The sequence below is a fragment of the Euleptes europaea genome, chromosome 9 (genome assembly GCF_029931775.1).
Source record: "Euleptes europaea isolate rEulEur1 chromosome 9, rEulEur1.hap1, whole genome shotgun sequence".
Taxonomy (NCBI): Eukaryota; Metazoa; Chordata; class Lepidosauria; order Squamata; family Sphaerodactylidae; genus Euleptes; species Euleptes europaea.
The window spans coordinates 37,685,160-37,697,570 of NC_079320.1; positions in this window are offsets into that span (position 1 = coordinate 37,685,160).

Here is a 12,411-nt window from a genome sequence, read left to right on the forward strand (position 1 = left end):
CTTTAGAGTAGGGAAATCAGAAAAGTAAGTAATTCCTTCTCCTCTTTTCATTGTAATATAGGAAAAGGACTTGCAAATCTTAGACACAGTAAGTGCCATTAACTTCACCTCCTTTCCTATATGTATGCAAAGACATAGCAAGAAGAAGCGTGAGTCACTGGCCTCGGTCAGGATTACCAAGCAGACCATGGTGGTAGAGAGTAAGACTATGGCCTTTTATGCAGAGACGTTTCCCCTCGGTCATTCCCACCAGCTGCCTCGGGGCTTCCTTTTGACTACGCATGTCTTTTCTGCCCGTCAGCGTTCGCCTCACTCTCCCCATGCATTTTGTCCATGTTTTCCAGATTCTGGATAAAACAGCATCTGGAAAACGTGGGCAAAACACTCTGGGAGAGCAAGGCAACTGCTGATGGGCGGAAAAGGCATGCATAATCAAAAGGAAGCCCTGAGGCAGTTGGCAGGGGTGACCAAGGGGAAATGTCTCTGCATAAAAGGCCTAAACCTTCCTTATGCAGCAGGGAGTGGTTTATATGCCCATGTTTAATTTTAAAACAAGTCACAACTTTATTATAGGGGTAATACCAAGTGGTAGGGAAATGCATAGAACCACAATCTGAAATTCCCAGTCCACATCCACTCACATAGAGTACCTATTGCCCTCAGCAACCTCTTTCCCACAGTTTCTGCATTACAAGTAGGTCAGGCCATCACACATCGCTGCCCTTCTTGTCTCTATTAAAATCTCTAGAGCCATGACAGCTTCACCTCTCAGGTGCTCTCTCACATTCACAGAGACATCAGCAGACAGAATAGCCCATCCCACTTTTTTAAAAGATCCTTGCTCAAACACTTCACTGAGTTACTGGGGTTGGAGGCTCATTCATTCACACACTGTCATCATTTCTTCATATCCTATGACATATATAGACCAAGATCTTCACTGGTGCATATATGTGTTTGTGTGTGTGTGTGTGTGCATGTTTCTTTCCCTGAGACATGCGCCCACAGGGTTAAATAAACAAGGAGTTAACTTTTATTTATGGTTTGAACATAACAATAAACCAAGGTAGAGGTTGCAATTGAACTTTTCAACGGTTCCTCTATTCATCTTGGAATTTGTGTTACAAATTGACTATTTTTAGTCAGCTAGCTTTAAGCTGATCTTCATCTTAGCTTCACTCAATCAGAAATCTTTTCTGTCTCAGCTCTCTAGCTGCCAACTCCTAACTGCTCTCTTAACAGCTCTTTTCCAACTTTCTCTTCCAAGCATCTTTCAGTGCTCATTTGGTCGCTCTTAGGGGAAGTGGAACCTAAACTGCCCATCACACAAGGGTTATACCCAGGGCCATCTTAACGAATGGGCCCGATGGGCACTTGCCTGGGGGCCCCATGAGCATAGGGGCCCTGTGCTAATCTGTGCATGTTAAGTGACTTGCCATAAATAAATACTACTACACAGTAGCCAAGACTATATTAAAGTATAAAATGATATTTGCTGCAATGTTATTGTGTTACAAATGAACATTGTGATTTGTCTCTGATTTAGTATCCCTGGGTTAGTATTATCATGTTGATTAGTTGCTGCTGTACAGCACGTTTTTAATGTTTTAACACCAGTTTTGCTGAAGTGCCAATAAAATAAATATATGTTTAGTATTATCAACCATTTACTTTTTATTCCTGTGAGTGGTGGTCGTAGGGGCCCCAGCACACTGGCTTGCCTAGGGGCCCTTAGTGCTGGTTATACCAAGTGGTAGGGAAATGCATAGAACCACAATCTGAATTTCCCAGTCCTCAAGCACACACATAGAACCAGAATGAATAACCCCAGAGCTTTAAGCCATTAACCTCCTAAGAGATTTTGAGAAAGTTGTTCCAGCAGAGTTCCCTAATTGCAATTTCAGATAATTACATACACATTGAAGTGTAATAATACTTTGTACTAGATGACCCAGCAGCACTTTTAAAATCCATTATTGGCATTTGATGAGTCTCTGTCCAGAGGATGGGAAGATGGAATGGGAGAGACTGCTGATGGTTGCCCTGTTCCCATGTTACAATGTATGCACATGCATCCTGTCTATACTTGCGTACATCTGTTTATAAGAATGAGTCGACATGTGTTCTTTTTACAAATGGAACTGAGGACTAGTACCTGGATATATTTATGGTTTCAGTCTCATATTCCACTGTATCTGCATTGAATGTCACATGAGAATCACTCAATACTCATACAAAGAAAAAATCAAGTGTATGTACACATGGATTGTGTTCACTGGAATTTGTGAACAGGGCTGATTCTGAACATTATTTCTAAACCTAGCCTTCTGTTTGGCATGGGTGACATGAAATTCACAATGAAAAGTATATACATTGAAAAGAATATAATCTGAAATCAATGGTTCATTGATACAGGTGTAACTGATATCTGCATCACCGGCCTCAAATGCATTTGGGAAAAAGTGTAATGATTTTTGAAATCCAGTACAACTATTTATATTTGCATCTATAATGACAATGTTAACATTAAGAATATGAAAACTTCCATTTTAAAAGCAATGTTCTTATGTTTGCTCAAAGGGGAGTCACACAATTAATTTCTGGAAAGTATACCGTTTCAGATCTGACACTTTTCACTCCAGTGGGAATTTAGCTGTCCCAAAAGATTATTAAGACTTGTGATAGCTCTTGAACTGGCACCTGTACTTCTCTAAAGTACACATAGTTATGCTCAATTCACACCTATGGTTTGCCCAGTGGTTGCTGTTTAAAATGAAACCACATGGGTGCAGTTCCATGTGGCAAGCTGTTTGTATTCGTAATTTAATAATAAGACTGTGGCAAGCTCCGGGAGAGCCGCTTCACTCACATGGCTTGCCTCGTGCAGCTTGGCCCATGTAGCATTGGTGGAGACAACTGCAACATGCCATCCTGAAATAGATAAAATGCTCAGTCTATTTGAGTGTATAAGTCAATCTCCTTTCCCTGTGTGCACACTGGCCTGGTTTTCAGTGGTGGCTTCTGCAACAGTTCTTTGGAAGGATACAAACCTCTGCTGCTGAGTATAGTTTTATGAGGGAGATGGAATCAGTGCGCTTACCAAAGGGCTTGAGCGATAGAGCAGAGTCATGGGAGCTGCTACCACAGCGCCATAAAGATCTGAACAACGGCTGTGTATAGGCAATGATATTAACTACTTTATATAGGCAATGATATTAATAGGCAGGTTAGCATAATCTCTCTCTCTCTCTCTCTCTCTCTCTCTCTCTCTCTCTCTCTCTCTCTCTCTCTCTGTGTGTGTGTGTGTGTGTGTGTGTGTGTGTGTGCATTATTATTAGCTGCCTTAGGGGTCCTACGAGGGTAAAAAAATGGGAGTAAAAATATTGATGATGATATATGTGTGTGTGTGTGAAGTACCGTCAAGTAGCTTCCGACTCAAGGCTACCCTATGAATCAGGGTCCTCCAAAATGTTCTGTCTTTAACAGCCTTTCTCAGATCTTGCAAATTGAGGGCTGTGGCTTCCTTTATTGAGTCAATCCATCTCTGGTTGGGTCTTTCTCTTTTCCTGCTGCCCTCTACTTTTCCTAGCATGACTGTCTTTTCCAGTGACTCTTGTCTACTCATAATGTGACCAAAATATGATAGCTTCAGTTTAGTCGTTTTAGCTTCTAGGGTCAGTTCAGGCTTGATTTGATCTATAACCCACTGGTTTGTTTTTTTAGCTGTCCACGTTATCTGTAACACTCTCCTCCAACACCACATTTCAAAGGAATCTACTTTCTTCCTATCTGCTTTCTTCAAAGTCCAGCTTTCACACCCATACATAGTAATAGGGGATACGATGGCATGAATTAACTTATGACTGTATGTATGTGTTACACTTGATCATGCCTTGTGATATGCCCTCTGTAATTAATTCCACCTCCCACACACAGTGGCACTTTGTGATAGAAGTAAGAAGCCCTATACCTAACCACTACATGATAAACCACCACAGATCTTAAGAAATCACTTTGTGATTGGTTCCCCATTTTACAAAAGTTAGTTTCTTCTCTGGATTCTCAGCTCATTCATTTTTTCTTGATACCTACTCCAGAACTGTCATGATCTACGCTACTCAAAAGATGTTATAGCACCTTTCTAAAGTAAGCTTTTATTCAGCACCCAAGGCTGTTTTACATATCATAGTCATTGTATATCAAAGATCCTTATGCTGTAAAGAAGATGACCTGATCTTTGAAATCATGTGTATCATACAACCACACTTTTCAGATGGTCAGCATTAGCTGTGGATCTCTAATGAATTCATGCTCAGAGGTAGCTACATAATATGAAGAAACAGCTACTGCTTTGGAAATATATTGGCTTAACTGGGAGTCAAAGGCTGGAACATGGCATGACACATGAAGCTGGCTTATACTGAATCAGGCCCTTGGTCCATCAAAGTCAGTATTGTCAACTCAGACTGGCAGCGGCTCTCCAGGGTTTCAGGCAGAGATCTTTCACATCACCCACTTGCCTAGTCCCTTTAACTGGAGATGCTGGGGATTGAACCTGGGACCTTCTTCATGCCAAGCAGATGCTCTACCACCGAGCCACAGCCCCTCCCCCAAAAAGAATGGTGAATATCTGAACTCATCATAAATCCATATTTAGCCCAGATTTAAAAGTAGTACTAGCTGGGTTGTGTGTAGATAACTCGCTGATGGGACTTTGCACTCATACAGTGTCTTGGAGCAGTGGAGTCTGATCTGGAGACCAGGTTCGATTCCCCACTCCTCCACATGAGTGGCGGAGGCTAAACTGGTGAACTGGATTTGTTTCCCCACTCCTACACACAAAGCCAGCTGGGTGACCTTGGGCTAGTCACAGCTCTTTTAGAGCTCTCTCAGCTCTACCTGCCTCACAGGGTGTCTGTTGTGGGGAGGGGAAGGTGACTGCAAGCCCGTTTGAGTTTCCCTTAAGTGGTAGAGAAAGTCGGCATATAAAAACCAACTCCTCCTCCTCCTCCTTCTCCTCCTCTTCTTCTTCCTGAGCTACAACCCCTACAAAGCAGTAGCACCCCAATTTAAGTTACGTAATCACAAAGCCCAATGGATGAGTTCTTTGGCTCATCCAGTGTCACGTTTAAATCAGGTTTCAATGCCCTTTGAAACAGAATATTTGTTCTGAAGTGAGCAGCAGAAAGAAGTTCATTTGATTGCATCATGTAAGTGAGATGAAATATCCTTCAATTAGAAAAAAAAACTTTCTGAGATTTCACTTTTATGTAACTTGCACAATGAAAAATTTGTGGGAAAGGGAAGTGTTATAAAACTGGGTACAAGAAACTGTGATAAAACCTGCACGACCACTTCCCATTCATTTTTAGATGGTTATCTGATTAGTACAATATGATCTGCTTTTTTTTTCTTTTTTTTAAAAAAAGCTTTTAAAATATATAAAAGGAATATATCTACTTATGGTGCCCGGGATGCAAAGGCTTCCAAGGCTAGAGGAGGGGGAAAATCTTTATTTGCATTTGACTGCAACAGTCATTGATATGATATTCCATTTTATCCTAATGTGCCACTGAAGAATAAAAACTCAACAAGCTCTTTTTGTGACTCCAATAATTGAACCAGTTAAATGGCTTATACAATCAGTGTTCCTGCATTGAAATTGTGCTCCTATTGGTGAAATTTCATCTTATTGACAAAAGACACAAGCAGAGCTTTTTCTAATGGAGAGCTATTGTTATGAGAAGCCATTGTTCTGTCAAGGCATTGAACTTTTCATGATCCTTACAAGAGAAAAATCACCTTCATTTTCAGTAATTAGAAACAAACATGAAATAAATATTTTCTCTAATTTTTCCGCTTAAAAGCTGCATGTTGAAAGGGAATACTTCCTTTCCTTCTGCTTATGATACTAAAATGTATGTTTCCTTAAAAAGCATACCAGTTTTCAAACTTTTGAAAATATCATCTGCTGATTTCAGAAATTACGGAAACTTTTACCACTTAAGTGATTGTTTCTGTTTTAAAGAAACTATTCAATCAACTGAAAGTTTCATCTTATAAGTAAAATTGCCCAATTTGTGCCCCCTCATTGGTGTAAATCTACACTGAATTCTGGTGTGCACAGAAGGCAAGAGCTTATAAAATCATGTGAGCAAACTGGTAAATTAGTATAAATTAGGGAGGGGTGTGATACGGATCAGTATCTGCTTCTTCTGTCAGATGCAGCCTACAACATATCTCCATTGTGCTACTTTTGGCAGCTTCTTTGGGGCATCTAAAAGGCAGTATGGTTCTCACACAATAAAATACTTGTCAAATTTGGGCTTGGAAACAGGATACAGATAAGAACATAAGAAGAGCCCTGCTGGATCAGATAAGTGATCCCTCTACTACAGCATCCTGTTTCACATGGTGGCCAACCAGTTCTTCTGGAGGCCCAACAACAGAGCATAGAGGCCAAGGCCTTCCATGGATCTTGCCTCCTGCCATTGGTATTCAGAAATTTTGTGCCTCTGAACACAGAGGTTCCCTTTAGACACCATTAGGGTTGTGCACCAATTGTTTTTGGTATTTTTCAGATTCGGGTTTAATGGACCTGAATGTTTTTTTGGAAAATCTGAAAAAGCCGAATGCCATACTGATATGGGCTCCCCCCCCCACCCCTGGCTTTTTTTGGGATATCCAAAAATTTTGGGGTCTATTGTAGTCAAATTTTTGCTGGGCTCTGGGGGCTATTTTTCAAGGTAGATCACCAAATTTGCAGCATAGCTGCATGTGACTCTCCTTACAAGAACCTTACAAGAACCACTGAGATTAGTAAAGATTGGGCCAGGGGGTCCAATATTATGGGCCACCAAAGAAGGTGTCTCCATCCATCCTCCATAGTTTTTAATGGAGGATGGATGAGTAAAAATAAAATTGGACCTCTTGTCCCAATCTTTACCAAATCTCAAGGGTAGCGGCACTGAAAATTTGGTGTCTTTACCTTAAAATCAGCTCCTCCCAGAGCCCTGCAAAGATTTCTCATTGACTAACATGGAGCTTTTCTCAAGAGCAGGGCTTCATTTTAGTCAATGCAGAATCTTTGCAGGGCTTTGCGGGGATTTTTTTTTTTTTTTTTTTTTGCAAAGCAGAGGCATCAAATTTGCAGCATAGCTGCTAGTGACTCTCCTTACATGAACCTCCAAGTTTGGTGAAGATTGAGTCTTTCTTCTCTCAGATGGGGTAATTTGGATCTAAATCCACCTTCTGTTGTCTTATTGCTAAAGTCATTTAAACTTGCTATTTAATCCATCCACAAGTTCAATACAATTACATCCCACAGGACTGGTGGATTGTTGTGTCTCAATTTCTGACTTCAGGTTGGGAAATTCCTGGAGATTTGAGGAGGTAGAACCTTGGGAGGGATAGGTTTAAGGAGGAGAAGAACCTCAGTGAGGGATAAGGCCACAGAGCCCACCCTCCAAAGCTTCAATTTTGTCCAGAGGAACTGACCTCTGTAGACTGGAGAACAGCTGAAAATCCAGAAGTTCTCCAGGCCTCACCTGGAGATTGGCAACCCTAGTATCAGTTTGAGAGACTTGAAAGACAATGTGTTCTGGGTTATATCTAATTATAATGTACTTGGAACTGGTTTAGCATTGAAAAGTAAATCTTCAAAGAAAGACCAAGCTGCAGTCAGCAAAAGTTTTTACATTTTTAAGTGCTACAATAGAATTTGAGGGACTAAGATACAAAAATCAAACTTCAAAGGACTGGAAAGGTAATGTTAAAAAGAAAGAACTCACTCATACAGAAGGTAGAACCATCTGTAGAAATGAAGGAATGAAGAGGACGTTCATGTAATGTGTATAAGACATAGGGAGAATTTTTAATCAGCAACAAATGGAAGCCAAAACTGCAATAGTACAAGCTATGCCATCTGCAGAGTACAAAAATGATTAAAAAAAATACCACTAGCATAAATTCATTACTGTGAAGAAGACTAAGCTACACAATTCTCAATGAAGATTCAGTTAGCTGCTTAAATATATCTCAGAATATCATGATGGGTTCTGCTAGTGAACACAACATAGTAGAAACAGCTGACGCCTTGCTAAACTCGAATTCTGAATCTGGGCTTCCAAGTTTGTGGAGCCTGTGGGGACTTCTGGAATTCTGAGAGCAGGTAGAGGGTGCCATCACAAAAGGGCTGACATGGGGTAGGGACAATCACAAAATTGCAATCATGGCAGTTGCCGGAGTGATTCTTTGCTCTAGAGTTTAGTTGCTTAGTATTTGTTTCCTTGCTCCTTGAAAGGTCATAGGGAGAGAGTATCAAGCCTACAGACTTAAGAAAGACGGTGTGCAAGGCCAGACCAAGGGTGCATGGCTGTGATGCACATGTCCAGGATGATCTCAGCCCTTTTGCTCGTCAGTTAGCTGGTAGGGAGTGATCCAGAATTCTCTGTTTCTTGCTGTTCCATTCAAGGCGCTGTGAATTTTATTCTCAAAACTAAAAAAAAAAAAAAAACCAAGTTAGCACCAGGAAACACATCAGTGGATGCTATGGTGCCCACAAGCTAAGATTCCATATTTTTGCTGCCCAACTAATGAAGATGGAAAATAAAACCCACTAGAAATATTAAAAGACAAGGACACAAGATGTTTCTGTTACCAAAGCAAGAGTCTCCAGTGGGAGGGGTGACAGCTGTGGACGAGAGGACAAGACATCAAACTTAGTTGATGATAAAAAGGCATTTCTTAATCCAGTAGCAATTATGTATATTTCTCAATCTTAATTAATCTATTATGTGAGGAATGAAGTATGTTAGGATGGACAATGGGTCGAATCCATCTCCATGCTGTCTTCTCCACATGGACTGCCACCAGAATGTTTCTGTCCCTCATAGAATCTGTTACAGAAGGCTCATTCAGTGGTAACTGGCTCAGCAGAAGTTGTCAATGGTCAGTTCCACACAGGATGTACTATCAAAGACAATTGTACCACCACTCATCCTTTAAAATCAAAGTTTCAACACACTTCCCAGCTAAAATATACTAAGGTGTTTTAAGAAATTAGTTAAACAGCAAAAACTGTTTTCCTTAATAACAAATTCCTGACCAGCTCAGCAGCAGCTGAACACCACAAAATCTAGACAAGACAAAACAATGATAAAATTAAATAAAACAAAATAAAATGGTCTGTGAAGTGAGCACAGGCTCACTGTTACTCTCAGTTCCACGCATGCATAGAAAGAGAAAACAAGCCAACAGAAAAGAAAGCAAGCCAACAGCTTATACCAAGCAGGCAGAGTTAACCAAAACAAATTAAAATGAAATAAAGGTTTTTTTAAAAAGTAAATAAAGCTCCTTCGCAGATAGGTTTGCCAGGTCTTGTACCACCACTGAATGGTATGTAAGCATCCCCATATAGATTATTTCCCAGTATAAAGTGTGCCAGGCAGATGCTTTGTCTAAGAAGGAGTTAAAGAAAATGCATGTGAAAATGCGGCAGGCAAACTGAACTAAGACTGTGTGTAGTTTTATACATGGTTGGATGACAGTAATTGATGTTCTGTCATAGCTGTCAACTGTCTCTTAGGATAAGCATATGGGAAATGACTGAGCAACTAGCAAGGTGATATGCCATTGTCAACACTTGGGTGTGTCTTTTCTCAGTGCTTTGGATGTGCATTGAATCTTCACTCTGGAATTTAAAAAAGCTCGTGGGTCGATTCTCTTCCTGATTAATGATGCTAATTGAAGTTAAAGCATGCACACATATCAAGGGTAGAACACAACCTTCTCCCCCATAATACAGTTGGCACATGCTGCCAGGAGATAAGTTAACCTGAGTTCAAGTACACTGCAATAAATCTGAAGCCTGATTCCCTTGCCTTACAAAACTGCAACTGAATTAATCTGACGTTATTCATAACAGCAACACTTTTGGGGGGATTTAACTAAGTGAGTATCCTTACAAATGTTGTATCCTCCCTCTCCCACTATTTACCTAGAGGCATGCATTCAGCAAAGCCGAACTTTATACATATGTCTGTGTGTGTGTGTATTGTATAAAATATGCTGTTTCAACCTAAAGCTAGCAATCCTGATACTGGAAAAACTGGAATAATTCAGCTTTTTTCAGAATAATTTCGGGATTGGCTACAGACTCTAAACTAAAAGAAAATTCCTCCACAGGTATTTAAACCCCCCCTCCATTGTAGTCTGTGGAGTCTATAGAGTCTATTGTAGTCTATGGAGGTATCTTTTCCGGGCTCTGCAGGGCTATTTTTAAACTAGAAGCATCACATTTGCAGCATAGCTCCTGGTAACTCCTTAGAAGAACCCCCAAGTTTGGTAAAGATTGGATTAGGGGGGTCCAATTTGATGGGCCCCCATTTGGAGGAGAATTGAATGCCCATAAAATTGGACTCCATGACCCAACCATTACCAAACTCCGGTTCTTCTAAGAAGAGTCACCAGCAGCTACTCTGAAATTTAGTCTGGGTTTCCTTGTAACTCCTCCTTTTTTACTTTTAGATTTGTAGAAAAAAATCTCCTTTCTCTTTATGTGGCCCTGATCCAGGAATTTAAGGATCTGTAGATTGGATGCAGGAAAAGATAAGTTGGCTGGTGGGTGGAAAGAAGAGAAGTAGGCAGGAAAAGCAGAAAGACTATGGGAGCTCTCTGTGAAAATAAGGTCTTTCCCAATGCCTACTATCAATTTTACTGGAGAAATCAGGGATTGAATCAGGGTCAGTCAGCATTTACAGCATGTGAGTTATAACCTTGTAAAATGAGCACTAAACACCAATCAGGAAATTACCCAAACCCTCAGTCTTCTGGTTTTCACAAGTATCTCCTGTACAATCCTAAACAAAGTTATTATTTCAAGCCTACTGAAGTCAATGGATTTAGAAGCCCTGACCTTTAGTCTGATCTCATCTCAGAAGTGAAGCAGGATTGGCCCTGGTTAGAAATACCAGGGTTGTGACACGGAAGCAGGCAATGGCAAATCACCTCTGAACATCTCTTGCCTCAAAACCCCTATGGAGTTTCCATAAGTCAGCTGTGACTTGCCAAGTTATGTGTGTGTGTGTGTGTTAAGTGCTGTCAAGTTGTGTCCTCCAAAATGTCCTATCTTTGACAGCCTTGCTCAGATCTTGCAGATTGAGGGCTGTGGCTTCCTATATTGTGTCAATCCATCTCTTGTTGGGTCTTCCTCTTTTCCTGCCAAGTTGCCGTCACACACACACACACACACACACACAAAAGTACTCTACTAAGTCATGTGAACATACAATAAACAGGTACTGGTTCCTGGAGATAGCTCCCATGAACATCTGCTTTTGTTGCTGCTGCTGGTACTATTATAGAAATAATACTCTTACTATAGAACAGGTGTCCCCAAACGTTTTGAGCCTGTGGGCCCCATTGGAATTCTGATGCAGGGTGGTGGGTGCAGTCATTAAATGGCTACCACAGTAGGTGGAACCAATGACAAAATGGCTGCTGCAGGTGGCAGAGCCACACATACAGAGGAAGACCAAGTGTAGGGAGAAGGGGAGTAGTTTAAAAAATACCCTGGGGAAAAGCAGTGAGATAGAATCAAAGCTGCTGTCACTGAAACAATGTTATATTAATCTGACCAGTCAATCAAATCTCCAGTGACCGATCAGAAGCCCTGGTGGGCAAGTACCACATCTGTCCCCACCCACTTTCTAAAAACTCTTAGTGGGTGCCAGAAAATGTGTTGGTGGGTACCATGTTGTTCTCCTGCTAGAGAAGGCTTCAATATTTTGTTTCTCAATCAATGAAAAGAAGGGGAAACATATGTATAATATTTTGAGGACAATAAGTCAGGAGTACATTCTGAAAATTTGTATAAATACGTTCTTATTTTGACATTAAAAGAATCACAGAGTGCACAAGAAAGAAAAGAAAAAGACCAGAGAGGCTTACGTTATAGGGAAGCATATTCAAGAAGTAACACTGTGTCTTTAGGGCATAATGCAAGTCTCATTTTTGACTGAACACTTGAGAGAATATTAACTGCTGGTAAGTGGTACTGTCATATGAATGCAAATGATCACAGTTACCCCAAATTCCAGGCTGCAACAAAACAAAAGCTGAAAATGTTTTAGACAGCAGAGTATTTTAACAGTCATAACAACCAAAAGCAGGTCTCTGGAGAGTCAGCATATACATTTCTAAATAACTAAACAGTTTTTTGATTATTAATATCTCCCTGCGCAACCTTTGGGTCACATATAAAATTTACATGTACAAAAATTTATACATATTTATCAACAAAATTGTCTTCTGATCTTTTACCTAGAAGACATAAATAATGCAATTCAGAATACATATTCAAGGAAAATGGAGTTATTGCCTTTGGTCACATAGGATAGAACTAATTTAATT